We start from the raw sequence: 16,475 nt of genomic DNA on the forward strand, positions 1-16,475 counted from the left end.
ATGGCTTTGGGTTTGCTCTTGCAGAACTGGCGAAAGTTGGCCTTTAGCCGCTTCACTCTAGACTGGCACTGTTCGGCTGTCCTCAGGTAGCCCTCGCTGGCCATGGCCTGAGAGATCTCAGTGAAAATGTGTCTGTTTTTAGTGCAACCCCTCAGATCCTCCTGGACCTCGTCACTACCCCAGATACTGAGGAGGACCTGGGTCTCACTGTCGCTCCAGGGGATCTTGGAGCCATCAGTTAAAGGACGGCTAGCTGAAGACAAAGACACCCAATGAACACATTGTTTACAATGGGAAGGGGGTTAGATTAGTTGAAATAAGACAACTCATAGAACATTTGGTCAACCTCAAGTGTAGGCTCCCAGATAGCAGCTTCCTCATTGTCTAACGAATCTTCAGCCAAACTGTCGACGTTGAGCTCCCTTGAGAAATTATCTTCCATCTGGTCATAGAACTTACATTCCCTTCTGAGGAAATACTGTTAGACATACTGTTCAGAGGGAATTTCAGTTGGATCATCAACAGTGACGTCACGCCCTGGCCATAGAGAGGCTTTTTATTCTCTATTTTGGTTAGGCCAGGGTGTGACTAGGATGGGCATTCTATGTTCTATGTTTTTGTATTTCTTTGTTTTTGGCCCGGTATGGTTCTCAATCAGGGACAGCTGTCTGTCGTTGTCTCTGATTGAGAACCATACTTAGGTAGCTCTTGCCCACATGGGTTTTGTGGGTAGTTGTTTTCTGTTTTGTGTCTGCACCAGACAGAACTGTTTCGGTTTCATTTCGTTCTCTTTTGTTTTTTGTCATTAAGTGTTTTGTTCTATTAAATATCATGAACACTTACCACGCTGCGTTTTGGTCCTCCTCTCCTTCACCAGATGAAAACCGTTACAAGTGATAAAAAACAAGACAGGCAAATACATAGATTATTAATGAGATGAAATTAAGTAAAGCATCAATTTATTTCCGATGATGTGGTGTAATTTATAAAGTAAATAACTAGACATGAAATGAAATGTATAAATCCTTTGCATTCACTTGTCATGGTGGAAGCTGGCCTTGAGTCGTTTGATGAGGGTGTTGCACTGCTCAGCCGTCCTTATGAACCCCTGGGCCGTCATCCTCCATGAGATGTACTCAAACACATGTCTGTTCTTCAAGCAGCCGCGGAGGGAGAGTATATTAGGTGGCTACTAAGTACATTTTTAGAAGATTTATTATGACTAGGGTGCTGATTTGACCTGACAAGGACAAACAACTGTTGGCTCTGACACAGGAAAAACACAGGGCCCTAATTACATTAGACTTTGAGGGTAAAGATGATGAGGAGGCACCATACATGTTTCCTGATCTGCTTCGTCAGTGGGATCTGGATTAAAGTCATCACACATTAAACTTCTTATGGCTGCAATCCCATTAACGGGATCGATATGACAACAGCTAGTGAAAGTGCAGGGCGCCAAATTCAAAACAGAAATCTCATAATTAAAATTCCTCAAACATACATGTATCTTATACCGTTTTAAAGGCAATCTTGTTGATAATCCCACCACAGTGTTCCGATTTCAAACAGGCTTTACAGCAAAAGCACCACAAACGATTGTTAGGTCACCACCAACTCACAGAAAAACACAGCCCCTTTTCCAGCTAAAGAGAGGAGTCACTAAAAGCAGAAATAGAGATAAAATAACCATGCAATAATCTGAGACGGTGCTCAGAAAACAAATAAAATTATCTGCCATGTTGGAGTCAACAGAAATCAGAAATAACATTATAAATATTCCCTTACCTTTGATGATCTTCATCAGAATGCACTCCCATGAATCCTAGTTCCACAATAAATGCTTGATTTGTTCGATAATGTCCAATATTTATATCCAAGTAGATACTTTTGTTAGGGCTTATTGAATTCACAGTGGGATATGGATGAAGTTACACTTTCTAGGGCTTCCACTAGATGTCAACCGTCTTTAGAAACTTGAATGAGGCTTCTACTGTGTTGTGGGGCTGAATGGGAGCTGAATGAGCCAGGTGTCTGGCAGAGAGCCAAGGGCTGGTCAAGCGCAATTCACATGATAGTGACCTGTGTTCCATTGCTTCTCTACACACAAAATAATTCTCCGGTTGGAACGTTATTGAAGATTTATGATAAAAACATCCTAAAGATTGATTCTATACTTAGTTTGAAATGTTTCGAAGACCTCTAATATAACTTTTTGAAGTTTTTGTCCGACGTTACGCTCGACCTGCACGAGCGTTTGGATTTGTATAAATATAATAACATCCTAAAGATTGATTCTATCCCCCCCCGTGGAACCACAATGTTACTAATATAAACCCTATCATCAAAAGACCCAGACGGAGTACTTCTTTTCTCCCGTTTAGTCAACATCATGTCATGGTGTTGAAGGAGTATGAAATGCATTCTAAAATGTACCAGTGCACATACCCCTGTCCGATTAGCCAGTAATACTCGGCAATAACGTCATTCCCCCACACAACCACCACCAGATGTGAGCCCTGGGCCTCCTTATCTTACTGAAATCCCCAGATCTCCCCTTGCCTCTGTGAAAGGAGGAGGCTTAGATTTCAGAGAAACATGTGGATATAAATAGTGCAAATCCATACAACTGTTATTATCTGGCTTTCCTGCTTCCATGAATAGCTTTACCATACATGCCATTCCCTTAGGTGAATTAATTCCATTTAATGGAAAAGGGATGGTTGTTAACTGAGGTTTGCTGTGGCACAAGCATAGCATTCTTCTTTAGCTATTTATCTGGCCGTATATTGAATCCACTCTAACCAGAGGTTAGAATCCTCATAACCAGTGTCCCTTTCCTTAAGATCTTTCATCTGAACTATCCACACCGGCTCTTGGCTCTGGACAACTCCACAATCAGTATCTGCTTTGTCAGGGGGACTCTGCTTGTATTCTGCTGACTATAGAGCAATTATCTGCTCTAACTTTTTCTACCCAGAATGCACTAGATTATCAACTGAAACCCTTACTTTCACTACACTCCATCTTCTTCCATACTGGGTATGTAGATTTACAGTGCCTTGCGAAAGTATTCGGCCCCCTTGAACTTTGCGACCTTTTGCCACATTTCAGGCTTCAAACATAAATATATAAAACTGTATTTTTTTGTGAAGAATCAACAACAAGTGGGACACAATCATGAAGTGGAACAACATTTATTGGATATTTCAAATTTTTTTAACAAATCAAAAACTGAAAAATTGGGCGTGCAAAATTATTCAGCTCCTTTACTTTCAGTGCAGCAAACTCTCTCCAGAAGTTCAGTGAGGATCTCTGAATGATCCAATGTTGACCTAAATGACTAATGATGATAAATACAATCCACCTGTGTGTAATCAAGTCTCCGTATAAATGCACCTGCACTGTGATAGTCTCAGAGGTCCGTTAAAAGCGCAGAGAGCATCATGAAGAACAAGGAACACACCAGGCAAGTCCGAGATACTGTTGTGAAGAAGTTTAAAGCCGGATTTGGATACAAAAAGATTTCCCAAGCTTTAAACATCCCAAGGAGCACTGTGCAAGCGATAATATTGAAATGGAAGGAGTATCAGACCACTGCAAATCTACCAAGACCTGGCCGTCCCTCTAAACTTTCAGCTCATACAAGGAGAAGACTGATCAGAGATGCAGCCAAGAGGCCTATGATCACTCTGGATGAACTGCAGAGATCTACAGCTGAGGTGGGAGAGTCTGTCCATAGGACAACAATCAGTCGTATATTGCACAAATCTGGCCTTTATGGAAGAGTGGCAAGAAGAAAGCCATTTCTTAAAGATATCCATAAAAAGTGTTGTTTAAAGTTTGCCACAAGCCACCTGGGAGACACACCAAACATGTGGAAGAAGGTGCTCTGGTCAGATGAAACCAAAATTGAACTTTTTGGCAACAATGCAAAACGTTATGTTTGGCGTAAAAGCAACACAGCTGAACACACCATCCCCACTGTCAAACATGGTGGTGGCAGCATCATGGTTTGGGCCTGCTTTTCTTCAGCAGGGACAGGGAAGATGGTTAAAATTGATGGGAAGATGGATGGAGCCAAATACAGGACCATTCTGGAAGAAAACCTGATGGAGTCTGCAAAAGACCTGAGACTGGGACGGAGATTTGTCTTCCAACAAGACAATGATCCAAAACATAAAGCAAAATCTACAATGAAATGGTTCAAAAATAAACATATCCAGGTGTTAGAATGGCCAAGTCAAAGTCCAGACCTGAATCCAATCGAGAATCTGTGGAAAGAACTGAAAACTGCTGTTCACAAATGCTCTCCATCCAACCTCACTGAGCTCAAGCTGTTTTGCAAGGAGGAATGTGAAAAAATTTCAGTCTCTCGATGTGCAAAACTGATAGAGACATACCCCAAGCGACTTACAGCTGTAATCGCAGCAAAAGGTGGCGCTACAAAGTATTAACTTAAGGGGGCTGAATAATTTTGCACGCCCAATTTTTCAGTTTTTGATTTGTTAAAAAAGTTTGAAATATCCAATAAATGTCGTTCCACTTCATGATTGTGTCCCACTTGTTGTTGATTCTTCACAACAAGTGTTTGAAGCCTGAAATGTGGCAAAAGGTCGCAAAGTTCAAGGGGGCCGAATACTTTCGCAAGGCACTGTATGTAGCCCTCTCACATGATGTGAGCTATAACCTGTTTCCATGAACTACACAGGGACTTGCATAGATGTCTTCCATAATAGCTGCTCTTAATCCTGAACTGCCAAGGAGTCAGAGGCCCCATTTGGTCTACATAGAACTCCACTGAGACATCCTTCCCAATCCCACTCTCACTTCCTGTTTATCCAGATCAAGTGATCTCTTATGCTTGGTTAATACTAAATCCTCATTGTTTAACTATGTCAATATTACCCTCTGGCCTTCTCGGTGTTCATGGTGTATCAGGAATAAGGCTCCCACAACCAGACAGCTCAGGATGGACAGCCCACCCATAAAGCCCCACCCTCTTCCAGAGAACACATCATCAGCAAGAGCCAGACACACTTTCACTTCTATGAACAAAAACAGGGATGGAATGACGGGAAAGGAAATCTTCATTCGAGAGATGGCCCCCGGAATTCTGTTAATTCCAGTTCTCCTCTCGAACACTGCTATTCTTCGACAGTGTCATGTGTCTTACGCTCCCGCAGTGTGATATGAATCCGGGTAGCTCTTTCAGCTAGCTGTCACCAGGAGTCCTTGGTATGGTCCCCCCAACAGGCCTCAGGGACTGGATTGAGTGACTTCACCTGTAATTCACCTGTAGTGCATAAAATCTTGGACATACAGGTTTGGTTAACAAACAGTTTCTCATTTGTTCTATCTGATTATATCTTTAACTTCTATACCTACTTGTTAGCTAAAAAATATTTTTTATTAGTTTATTATCCAGTAGGCCACATCATATCCTAGACCACAATTTACCCATCCCCCCTTTGATACCTGGCTCTGCCCAGGTAACAACCTTGCCTACTCTAAACAATGACTTAGGTAAGATTTGAAAATGATCCTTGTGTCTGACATCATCATGTAGGAGTGCCCCTTTCATTCTCCACATGTCCAATACTCCCTTGGGCGTCCATTCATGTCAATCCTGTACCAATTCTCTGTCAAGTGTCTTAGCTACTTTAAGAAGTATCTGTGCTACTTATAGATTTTCTTAAATATATATATTTATCGATTTAAACAGTAACCCTTTCCCCTCCTATCTCTCAAATACCACTAAGCGTCTCACTGTTTGACTTTATCTAAATTCATTGATTTTAGAAAAAACATGTCTATGATTGGCAATCTCTAAAGTCCTTACATTTCCTTAATCAATCTATCTTAATCCTTACAATAATCCTAAATCATCACAGATGTCATATATTCCTGTCAAATTTAATACTATTTAAAAAACCTCCTAATAGTCAAACAAAGCCAAAACAAATGCTAAACATATCAAATCCTTCCTACACTAATAAGCTCTTTCCTTCAGGGATCCACAGTATTTTAACTGACAATAACATGAATTAATCACGGTACTCAATTCTGTTTGTTTATGTTTTTATCTGTCGGCCCCAGCCGCACTCAGGCTCTGTGTGTAGTTAATCCGACCCTCTCTGCCTAGTCAACGCCATTTTACCTGCTGTTGTTGTGCTAGCTGATTAGCTGTTGTTGTCTCACCTGCTGTTTTAGCTAGCTCTCCCAATCAACACCTGTGATTACTGTATGCCTCGCTGTATGTCTCTCTCAAATGTCAATATGCCTTGTATACTGTTGTTCAGGTTAGTTATCATTGTTTTAGTTTACAATGGAGCCCCTAGTTCCACTCTTCATACCTCTGATACCTCCTTTGTCCCACCTCCCACACAGGTGGTGACCTCACCCATTACAACCAGCATGTCCAGAGATACAACCTCTCTTATCATCACCCAGTGCCTGGGCTTACCTCTGTGGTACCCGCACCCCACCATACCCCTGTCTGCGCATTATGCCCTGAATATATTCTACCATGCCCAGAAATCTGCTCCTTTTATTCTTTGTCCCCAACGCTCTAGGCGACCAGATTTGATAGCCTTTAGCCGCACCCTCATACTACTCCTCCTCTGTTCCGCGGGTGATGTGGAGGTAAACCCAGGCCCTGCATGTCCCCAGGCACCCTCATTTGTTGACTTCTGTGATCGAAAAGGCCTTGGTTTCATGCATGTCAACATCAGAAGCCTCCTCCCTAAGTTTGTTTTACTCACTGCTTTAGCACACTCTGCTAACCCTGATGTCCTTGCCGTGTCTGAATCCTGGCTCAGGAAGGCCACCAAAAATTCTAAGATTTCCATACCTATAACTATAACATTTTCCGTCAAGATAGAACTGCCAAAGGGGGAGGAGTTGCAGTCTACTGCAGAGATAGCCTGCAAAATAATGTCATACTTTCCAGGTCCATACCCAAACACCACTGCGACCTGTATGCTCTAGTCGGCTGGCCCTCGCTACATATTCGTCGCCAGACCCACTGGCCCCAGGTCATCTACAAGTCCATGCTAGGTAAAGCTCCGCCTTATCTCAGTTCACTGGTCACGATGGCAACACCCACCCGTAGCACGCGCTCCAGCAGGTGTATCTCACTGATCATCCCTAAAGCCAACACCTCATTTGGCCGCCTTTCATTCCAGTTCTCTGCTGCCTGTGACTGGAACGAATTGCAAAAATCGCTGAAGTTGGAGACTTTTATCTCCCTCACCAACTTCAAACATCTGCTATCTGAGCAGCTAACCGATCGCTGCAGCTGTACATAGTCTATCGGTAAATAGCCCACCCAATTTTACCTACCTCATCCCCATACTGTTTATATGTATTTACTTTTCTGCTCTTTTGCACACCAGTATCTCTACCTGAACATGACCATCTGATCATTTATCACTCCAGTGTTAATCTGCAAAATTGTAATTATTCGCCTACCTCCTCATGCCTTTTGTACACAATGTATATAGACTCAATTTTTTTTCTTTTTTCTACTGTGTTATTGACTTGTTAATTGTTTACTCCATGTGTAACTCTATGTTGTCTGTTCACACTGCTATGCTTTATCTTGGCCAGGTCGCAGTTGTATATGAGAACTTGTTGTCAACTAGCCTACCTGGTTAAATAAAGGTGAAATAAAAAAATAATAATAAAAAAAAAGCCTAATTTATATTTAGGTATGTCTTTTGAATTAATGGCTATCCTATTTGTACAGAACGACCGTCCTATCTAACAAAACTTACTATATCCCTTCCTTCCGTTATGTTTATTTGTGGTAGAATTCATTACCAAGGTCATTTCGGACCTCTCTTCCTTCCTTCCTATCCATTTTGGTTAAAACACAAAGTAGAAACCTAGTGCATTTGTTCAGAATATTCAAGCACCTATCATTGATGAAATCCAAACTCCTTTAGAACATTCAATCAAAAATATCTTAAATAATTCCTCCCAAATTCGAGAATAAAGACTATTTACCTTCGTCCTGTAGACTGGGAAAAGCAATGCCGGTTCGATTTCGTCACCTTCTCTGTCGCCCTTAGATCATATACCGGCCTGTTTTTTAAACCTCAACCCAGAGGCAAGGTCTTTAAATAACGATTCCAGACCCGTCCATGCACGGCTTTCGGCTATCCCTTCGGACGACAGAGGAAAGTTTGTGGAATCCTGCTCGAAGGACCAATTGTTACTGTAATTGAATTATACCAATGTGTTTTCATTAATTGAATTCCCTTAATCTATTTTATGAGAATTTGTAAGATTCTTGTTTGCATAAAATAGACGGAGACCAGTCTTATCAATAATAGGTAACAGAATTTATTCTCGGAGCGCGCTGCCACGTTACCACGAGCAACAGTTTATATACAATAACATGACGTCATTTCATTGCTTCTAGAATGAATCCCCTCCTCCCGACCTAGAATCAAGTGAGGTTAAAAGTTCATTCTAACTCACTAACACACTCACAGGTCACACAACATAACTGAATTCACTTTTGACCCCTCAACATTATCGATCACCACTTAGCTGACAGTTCTAATTAACAGAAAACCTAGGAATGCACTCACTGTCTTATCTAAAACACCCCAGAGCTAGGTTTAGTCGGTTCAACCATAGGTTAACTACCTTATCTTTTTTTTTAAACCATAACCCATATCTTTCTTCCTAGTTGGAATGGTGTTCATTAACTTTAATTACTCCTTGTCTGTGTCACACAATTCCTTCTTATGAACTCATATTGTTAATCAGATATAATAAAACAGAGTATAAGTTTACTTAGTTACAGTTCTATTTAAAATGAGGATATTGTTTATTCATTTATTCATAATATTTCTAACATTGCATGTGGAAAATTGCTGTTATTTCAGCTCATGAAACATGGGACCAACATTTAAAATGTTGCTGTTACGGTGCGTGAATGAGGACCCAAAAGCGAATCAACTTAAACAGAGCTTCTTTAATTACCAAACATAGGTAGGCTCAGATGGACCGGCAGATTCCGACAGGACAGGACAAGGTTACAGCAAACATGACGACAGTCTGGTTCAGGCATGAATGACACAAACAAACAAGAATCCGACAAGGACAGGAGCAGAAACAGAGAGAGATATAGGGACCTAATCAGAGGGAAAAAGGGAACAGGTGGGGAACGGGGTGAATGGGTAGTTAGAGGAGACAAGGGACAGCTGGGGGAAAGCGGGGGAGAAAAGGTAACCTAACACGACCAGCAGAGGGAGACAGGGTGAAGGGAAAGGACAGAGACAAGACAACATGACAGTACATGACAGTACCCCCCCACTCACCGAGCGCCTCCTGGCGCACTCGAGGAGGAAACCTGGCGGCAACGGAGGAAATCATCAATCAGCGCACGGTCCAGCACGTCCCGAGAGGGAACCCAACTCCTCTCCTCAGGACCGTACCCCTCCCAGTCAACTAGGTACTGATGACCACGGCCCCGAGGACGCATGTCCAAGATTTTACGGACCCTGTAGATAGGTGCGCCCTCGACAAGGATGGGGGGGGGGGGGGGGAGACGAGCGGGGGCGCAAAGAACGGGCTTAACACAGGAGACATGGAAGACCGGGTGGACGCGACGAAGATATCGCGGAAGAAGAAGTCGCACTGCGACAGGATTAATGACCTGAGAGATACGGAATGGACCAATGAACCGCGGGGTCAACTTGCGAGAAGCCGTCTTAAGGGGAAGGTTCTGAGTGGAGAGCCAAACTCTCTGACCGCGACAATATCTAGGGCTCTTCGTTCTACGCTTATTAGCAGCTCTCACAGTCTGCGCCCTATAACGGCAAAGTGCAGACCTGACCCTCTTCCAGGTGCGCTCGCAACGTTGGACAAAAGCCTGAGCGGAGGGGACGCTGGACTCGGCGAACTGAGATGAGAACAACGGAGGCTGGTACCCGAGGCTACTCTGAAAAGGAGATAGCCCGGTCGCAGACGAAGGAAGCGAGTTGTGGGCGTATTCTGCCCAGGGGAGCTGTTCTGACCAAGACGCAGGGTTGCGAAAAGAAAGACTGCGTAAGATGCGACCAATAGTCTGATTGGCCCGTTCTGCTTGACCGTTAGACTGGGGGTGAAAGCCGGAAGAGAGACTGACGGAAGCCCCAATCAAACGGCAAAACTCCCTCCAAAATTGAGACGTGAATTGCGGACCTCTGTCCGAAACGACGTCTGACGGAAGGCCATGAATTCTGAAAACATTCTCGATGATGATTTGTGCCGTCTCTTTAGCAGAAGGAAGCTTAGCAAGGGGAATGAAATGAGCCGCCTTAGAGAACCTATCGACAACCGTAAGAATAACAGTCTTCCCCGCTGACGAAGGCAGTCCGGTGACAAAATCTAAGGCGATGTGAGACCACGGTCGAGAGGGAATAGGAAGCGGCCTGAGACGGCCGGCAGGAGGAGAGTTACCGGACTTAGTCTGCGCGCAGACCGAACAAGCAGCCACGAAACGATGCGTGTCATGCTCCCGGGTGGGCCACCAGAAACGCTGGCGAATGGAAGCAAGCGTACCCCGAACGCCAGGGTGGCCGGCTAACTTGGCAGAGTGAGCCCACTGAAGAACGGCCAGACGAGTAGGAACGGGAACGAAAAGAAGGTTCCTAGGACAAGCGCGCGGCGACGGAGTTTGAGTGAGTGCTTGCTTTACCTGCCTCTCAATTCCCCAGACAGTCAACCCGACAACACGCCCCTCAGGGAGAATCCCCTCGGGGTCAGTGGAGGCTACTGAGGAACTGAAGAGACGAGACAAAGCATCAGGCTTGGTGTTCTTAGAGCCCGGACGATAAGAAATCACGAACTCGAAACGAGCGAAAAACAGCGCCCAACGCGCCTGACGCGCATTAAGTCGTTTGGCAGAACGGATGTACTCAAGGTTCCTATGGTCAGTCCAAACGACAAAAGGAACGGTCACCCCCTCCAACCACTGTCGCCATTCGCCTAGGGCTAACCGGATGGCGAGCAGTTCGCGGTTACCCACATCATAGTTACGTTCCGACGGCGACAGGCGATGAGAAAAATACGCGCATGGGTGGACCTTGTCGTCAGAGAGGGAGCGCTGAGAAAGGATGGCTCCCACTCCCACCTCTGACGCGTCAACCTCGACAACGAACTGTCTAGAGACGTCAGGTGTAACAAGGATAGGAGCGGATGTAAAACGATTCTTGAGGAGATCAAAAGCTCCCTGGGCGGAAACGGACCACTTAAAGCACGTCTTGACAGAAGTAAGGGCTGTGAGAGGAGCTGCCACCTGACCGAAATTACGGATGAAACGACGATAGAAGTTCGCGAAGCCGAGAAAGCGCTGCAGCTCGACGCGTGACTTAGGGACGGGCCAATCAATGACAGCTTGGACCTTAGCGGGATCCATCTTAATGCCTTCAGCGGAAATAACAGAACCGAGAAATGTGACGGAGGAGGCATGAAAAGTGCACTTCTCAGCCTTCACAAAAAGACAATTCTCTAAAAGGCGCTGGAGGACACGTCGAACGTGCTGAACATGAATCTGGAGTGACGGTGAAAAAATCAGGATATCGTCAAGGTAAACGAAAACAAAGATGTTCAGCATGTCTCTCAGGACATCATTGACTAATGCCTGAAAGACAGCTGGAGCGTTAGCGAGGCCGAAAGGAAGAACCCGGTATTCAAAGTGCCCTAACGGAGTGTTAAACGCCGTCTTCCACTCGTCCCCCTCCCTGATGCGCACGAGATGGTAAGCGTTACGAAGGTCCAACTTAGTGAAAAACCTGGCTCCCTGCAGGATCTCGAAGGCTGAAGACATAAGAGGAAGCGGATAACGATTCTTCACTGTTATGTCATTCAGCCCTCGATAATCTATGCAGGGGCGCAGAGACCCGTCCTTCTTCTTGACAAAAAAAAACCCCGCTCCGGCGGGAGAGGAGGAGGGGACTATGGTACCGGCGTCAAGAGCTACAGACAAATAATCTTCGAGAGCCTTACGTTCGGGAGCCGACAGAGAGTATAGTCTACCCCGGGGGGGGGTGGTTCCCGGAAGGAGATCAATACTACAATCATACGACCGGTGTGGAGGAAGAGAGGTGGCCCTGGACCGACTGAACACCGTGCGCAGATCGTGATATTCCTCCGGCACCCCTGTCAAATCACCAGGCTCCTCCTGTGAAGAAGAGACAGAGGAAACAGGAGGGATAGCAGACATTAAACATTTCACATGACAAGAGACGTTCCAGGAGAGGATAGAATTACTTGACCAATTAATGGAAGGATTATGACAAACTAGCCAGGGATGGCCCAAAACAACAGGTGTAAAAGGTGAACGAAAAATTAAAAAAGAAATGGTTTCACTATGATTACCAGAAACAGTGAGGGTTAAAGGTAGCGTCTCACGCTGAATCCTGGGGAGAGGACTACCATCCAGGGCGAACAAGGCCGTGGGCTCCTTTAACTGTCTGAGAGGAATGTCATGTTCCCGAGCCCAGGTCTCGTCCATAAAACAGCCCTCCGCCCCAGAGTCTATTAAGGCACTGCAGGAAGCTGACGAACCGGTCCAGCGTAGATGGACCGACAAGGTAGTGCAGGATCTTGAAGGAGAGACAGGAGTAGTAGCGCTCACCAGTAGCCCTCCGCTTACTGACGAGCTCTGGCCTTTTACTGGACATGAAGTGACAAAATGACCAGCGGAACCGCAATAGAGACAGAGGCGGTTGGTGATTCTCCGTTCCCTCTCCTTAGTCGAGATGCGGATACCTCCCAGCTGCATGGGCTCAGCACCCGAGCCGGCAGAGGAAGATGGTAGTGATGCGGAGAGGGAGGCGACGGAGAGCGCGAGCTCCTTTCCACGAGCTCGGTGACGAAGATCAACCCGTCGCTCAATGCGAATAGCGAGTTCAATCAAGGAATCCACGCTGGAAGGAACCTCCCGGGAGAGAATCTCATCCTTTACCTCTGCGCGGAAACCCTCCAGAAGACGAGCGAGCAAGGCCGGCTCGTTCCAGCCACTGGAGACAGCAAGAGTGCGAAACTCAATAGAGTAGTCTGTTATGGATCGATTGCCTTGACATAGGGAAGACAGGGCCCTGGAAGCCTCCTCCCCAAAAACAGATCGATCAAAAACCCGTATCATCTCCTCCTTAAAGTCTTGATACTGGTTAGTACACTCAGCCCTTGCCTCCCAGATTGCCGTGCCCCACTCACGAGCCCGTCCAATAAGGAGAGATATGACGTAGGCGACACGAGCAGTGCTCCTGGAGTAAGTGTTGGGCTGGAGAGAAAACACAATATCACACTGGGTGAGGAACGAGCGGCATTCAGTGGGCTCCCCAGAGTAACACGGCGGGTTATTGATTCTGGGCTCCGGAGATTCGAAAGCCCTGGAAGTGGCCGGTGGATCGAGGCAGAGATGGTGAACCTGTTCTGTGAGGTTGGAGACTTGGGTGGCCAGGGTCTCAACGGCATGTCGAGCAGCAGACACTTCCTGCTCGTGTCTGCCTAGCATCGCTCCCTGGATCCCGACGGCTGAGTGGAGAGGATCCGAAGTCGCTGGGTCCATTCTTGGTCGGATTCTTCTGTTACGGTGCGTGAATGAGGACCCAAAAGCGAATCAACTTAAACAGAGCTTCTTTAATTACCAAACATAGGTAGGCTCAGATGGACCGGCAGATTCCGACAGGACAGGACAAGGTTACAGCAAACATGACGACAGTCTGGTTCAGGCATGAATGACACAAACAAACAAGAATCCGACAAGGACAGGAGCAGAAACAGAGAGAGATATAGGGACCTAATCAGAGGGAAAAAGGGAACAGGTGGGGAACGGGGTGAATGGGTAGTTAGAGGAGACAAGGGACAGCTGGGGGAAAGCGGGGGAGAAAAGGTAACCTAACACGACCAGCAGAGGGAGACAGGGTGAAGGGAAAGGACAGAGACAAGACAACATGACAGTACATGACAGTTGCGTTTATATTTTTGTTCAGTGTGTTTATACTGTATTCTAGTCAAGACCCATAGTATTAAACTGTTGATGTACATACAGTACAGTGCATTCGTAAAGTATTTAGACAACTTAACTTTTTCCACATTTTAACAGCCTCATTCTAAAATGATTAAATGTTTTTTTGCACACAATACCTCATAATGACAAAGCAATAACACATTTTTATAAATGTTTGCACATTTATAAAAAACAAAAACAGAAATACCTTATTTACATAGGTATTCAGACCCTCTAAATTGAGCTCAGTTGCATCCTGTTTCCATTGATCACACTTGAGATCTTTCTACAACTTGATCGGAGTCCACCTGTGATATAGTCAATTGATTGGACATGATTTGGAAAGGCACACACCTGTCTATATAAGGTCCCACAGTTGACAGTGCATGTCAGAGCAAAAACCAAGCCATGAGGTCAAATGAATTGTCTGTAGAATGCTGAGACAGAATTGTGTCTAGACACAGATCTGGGTAAAGGTACCAAAACATTTCTGCAGCATTGAAGGTCACCAAGAACACAGTAGCCTCCATCATTCTTAAATGGAAGAAGTTTGGAACCCCCAAGACTCTTCCTACAGCTGGCTGCTCGGCCAAACTGAGCAATTGCGGGAGAAGGGCCTTGGTCAAGGAGGTAATTATAATAAAAAATGACTCAAACCATCTGCCTCCCGTGTCTGCATCTGGGTCTCGTCTGGTGCCCTTATAGTCTGACAGCTATCAGTCTAGCAGTTGAAAAGTTTCACTCCCTGAAATACCCTAGACTGGGCCAGATGTGAGGGAGTGGACAGGTTTAACATCTATGGTGGATTCAGGGAGGTAGACAGCATCATGTCTCATTCACAGATCTAACAGTCAGGAACCTGCATATTGAAAATAGTTAATATAATCCTGTAAAATCAAATCCATTTAAATCAGACATTTGGGGACTTGTTTTGGGGGCTTCAGTGATTGTAACGTTGAAGCAATGTTGAGGTCATGACACCTTTTCTTTTACTTCTTATTTTGTATTTGGCAGGTATTGTGTTTTCAAAACCTCATAACATTTAGATGATCTTTCAGGTCATAACAAATATAATGAGTCACAACCATGATGATGATGATGATGATGATGAAGGAGAACATGTGATTTAAATGACACTTTCTACCCTTATTCAATGTTTCCTCGCTGCTCAGTGTTCCATGTCTCTGTCTCTTCCCCCTCAGCACCTGCAGTAGGTCCCAGCTGTATCAGTACAGTCACTGTGCAGTCTGACTGAGGGAGGTTCTTGTACGGCTCTGTATCACTGTGTGAACACATTACCACTGCTGTGGTAACTCTGACAGTAGTAATCTCCTGCATCTTCAGCCTGGACTCCACTGATGGTCAGAGTGAAGTCACTCCCAGATCCACTGCCACTGAATCTAGATGGAGTCCCAGACTGAAGGGTTTTAGCCCAGTATATTAGGAGTTTAGGAGCTCCTCCAGGTTTCTGTTGATACCACTGCAAAAAGTGTCCACTGCTGTCACTGTATACAGCACTGCTGGTCTTACAGCTGAGACTGACTGAGTGACCCACTGAAACAGCTTTCACTGCAGGAGTCTGGGTCACTGTGACCTGGCCTCTGGACTCTGAAACAGATGGCATGTGGTATTAGCATTCAATTGTTCATTCATTTGTCCATATAGCATATTCACTAAAACAGTAATAAGGTTCTATAGCCTAATATTGCAATGGTCCGGAAAATGTTGTGTGAAATATATTACCTTGGAGACAGAGGGCAAGTATCCAGATGAAGATGGTGATAAAAGTCATGGTTGTTGTGGGTTCTGTTGTCATGAAGGACAGCTCTCAGTCATGAAGTGTTAAACTCACAGGGCTATAAACACTCCCAGACCACTGAAGCATGTGCTGCCAATGCAAAGTGTCCTCTCTATGCAAATCGCCCTCCTGGAGCAAGGCACTAGACAGGACAAGAAATTATATGGTGTAACTTCTGGATCACAACATTCCAATTGAATGCTTTTAGCCCGTACCATCCAATATTACACAAAACACACACGCTCATAATATTGATTTATATGGAACTTGTTTCAGATAACGTATGCCTCATTTGGTAACTTATGGGATATACAATGAGTATACAAAACATTAGGAGCACCTTCCTAATATTGAGTTGCACCCACCCTTTTGCCCTCAGAACAGCCAACCTTTTTTTCGGGGCATGGACTCTACAAGTTGTCGAAAGCGTTCCACAGGGATGCTGGCCCATGTTGTCTCCAATGCTTCCCACAGTTGTGCCAAATTGGCTGGTAGTGGATCTCTACTCTGAATAGCTTGTTCCGTCTCATCCCACAGATGGTCATTTGGATTGAGATCTGGTGACTGGGCAGGACACAGCAGTCAGCTGAATTCACTGTCATGTTCGTACAGTTGAACCATTCCTGGACAATCCTAGCCTTGTGGCATGGGGCATTATCCTGC

At 45.1% G+C, this 16,475-nt stretch overlaps 1 protein-coding gene and 1 long non-coding RNA gene across 4 annotated transcripts in view; both read right to left on the reverse strand.

The window, feature by feature from the left end:
- zgc:113263 (TIN2_N and Myb_DNA-bind_4 domain-containing protein) overlaps positions 1-16,475 on the reverse strand; it is a 68,836-nt gene that overhangs the window by 513 nt on the left and 51,848 nt on the right. The gene's annotated exons all lie outside the window — the stretch shown is intronic.
- On the reverse strand, positions 791-1,636 carry LOC149972991 (uncharacterized). 3 transcript variants are annotated; one of them, XR_016490186.1, is made up of 3 exons: positions 1,518-1,636; positions 1,038-1,148; positions 791-868 (listed from the first exon to the last, which is right to left on the reverse strand). It is a non-coding gene; the product is annotated as an uncharacterized LOC149972991 (long non-coding RNA). The 3 variants fall into 3 exon arrangements; XR_016490187.1 differs by having other exon boundaries at positions 1,505-1,624; XR_016490185.1 differs by having other exon boundaries at positions 1,038-1,153; positions 1,505-1,618.

Source organism: Oncorhynchus mykiss, chromosome 21, assembly GCF_057628025.1.
Source record: "Oncorhynchus mykiss isolate SJ-2025 chromosome 21, ASM5762802v1, whole genome shotgun sequence".
In the NCBI taxonomy this organism is placed as follows: Eukaryota; Metazoa; Chordata; class Actinopteri; order Salmoniformes; family Salmonidae; genus Oncorhynchus; species Oncorhynchus mykiss.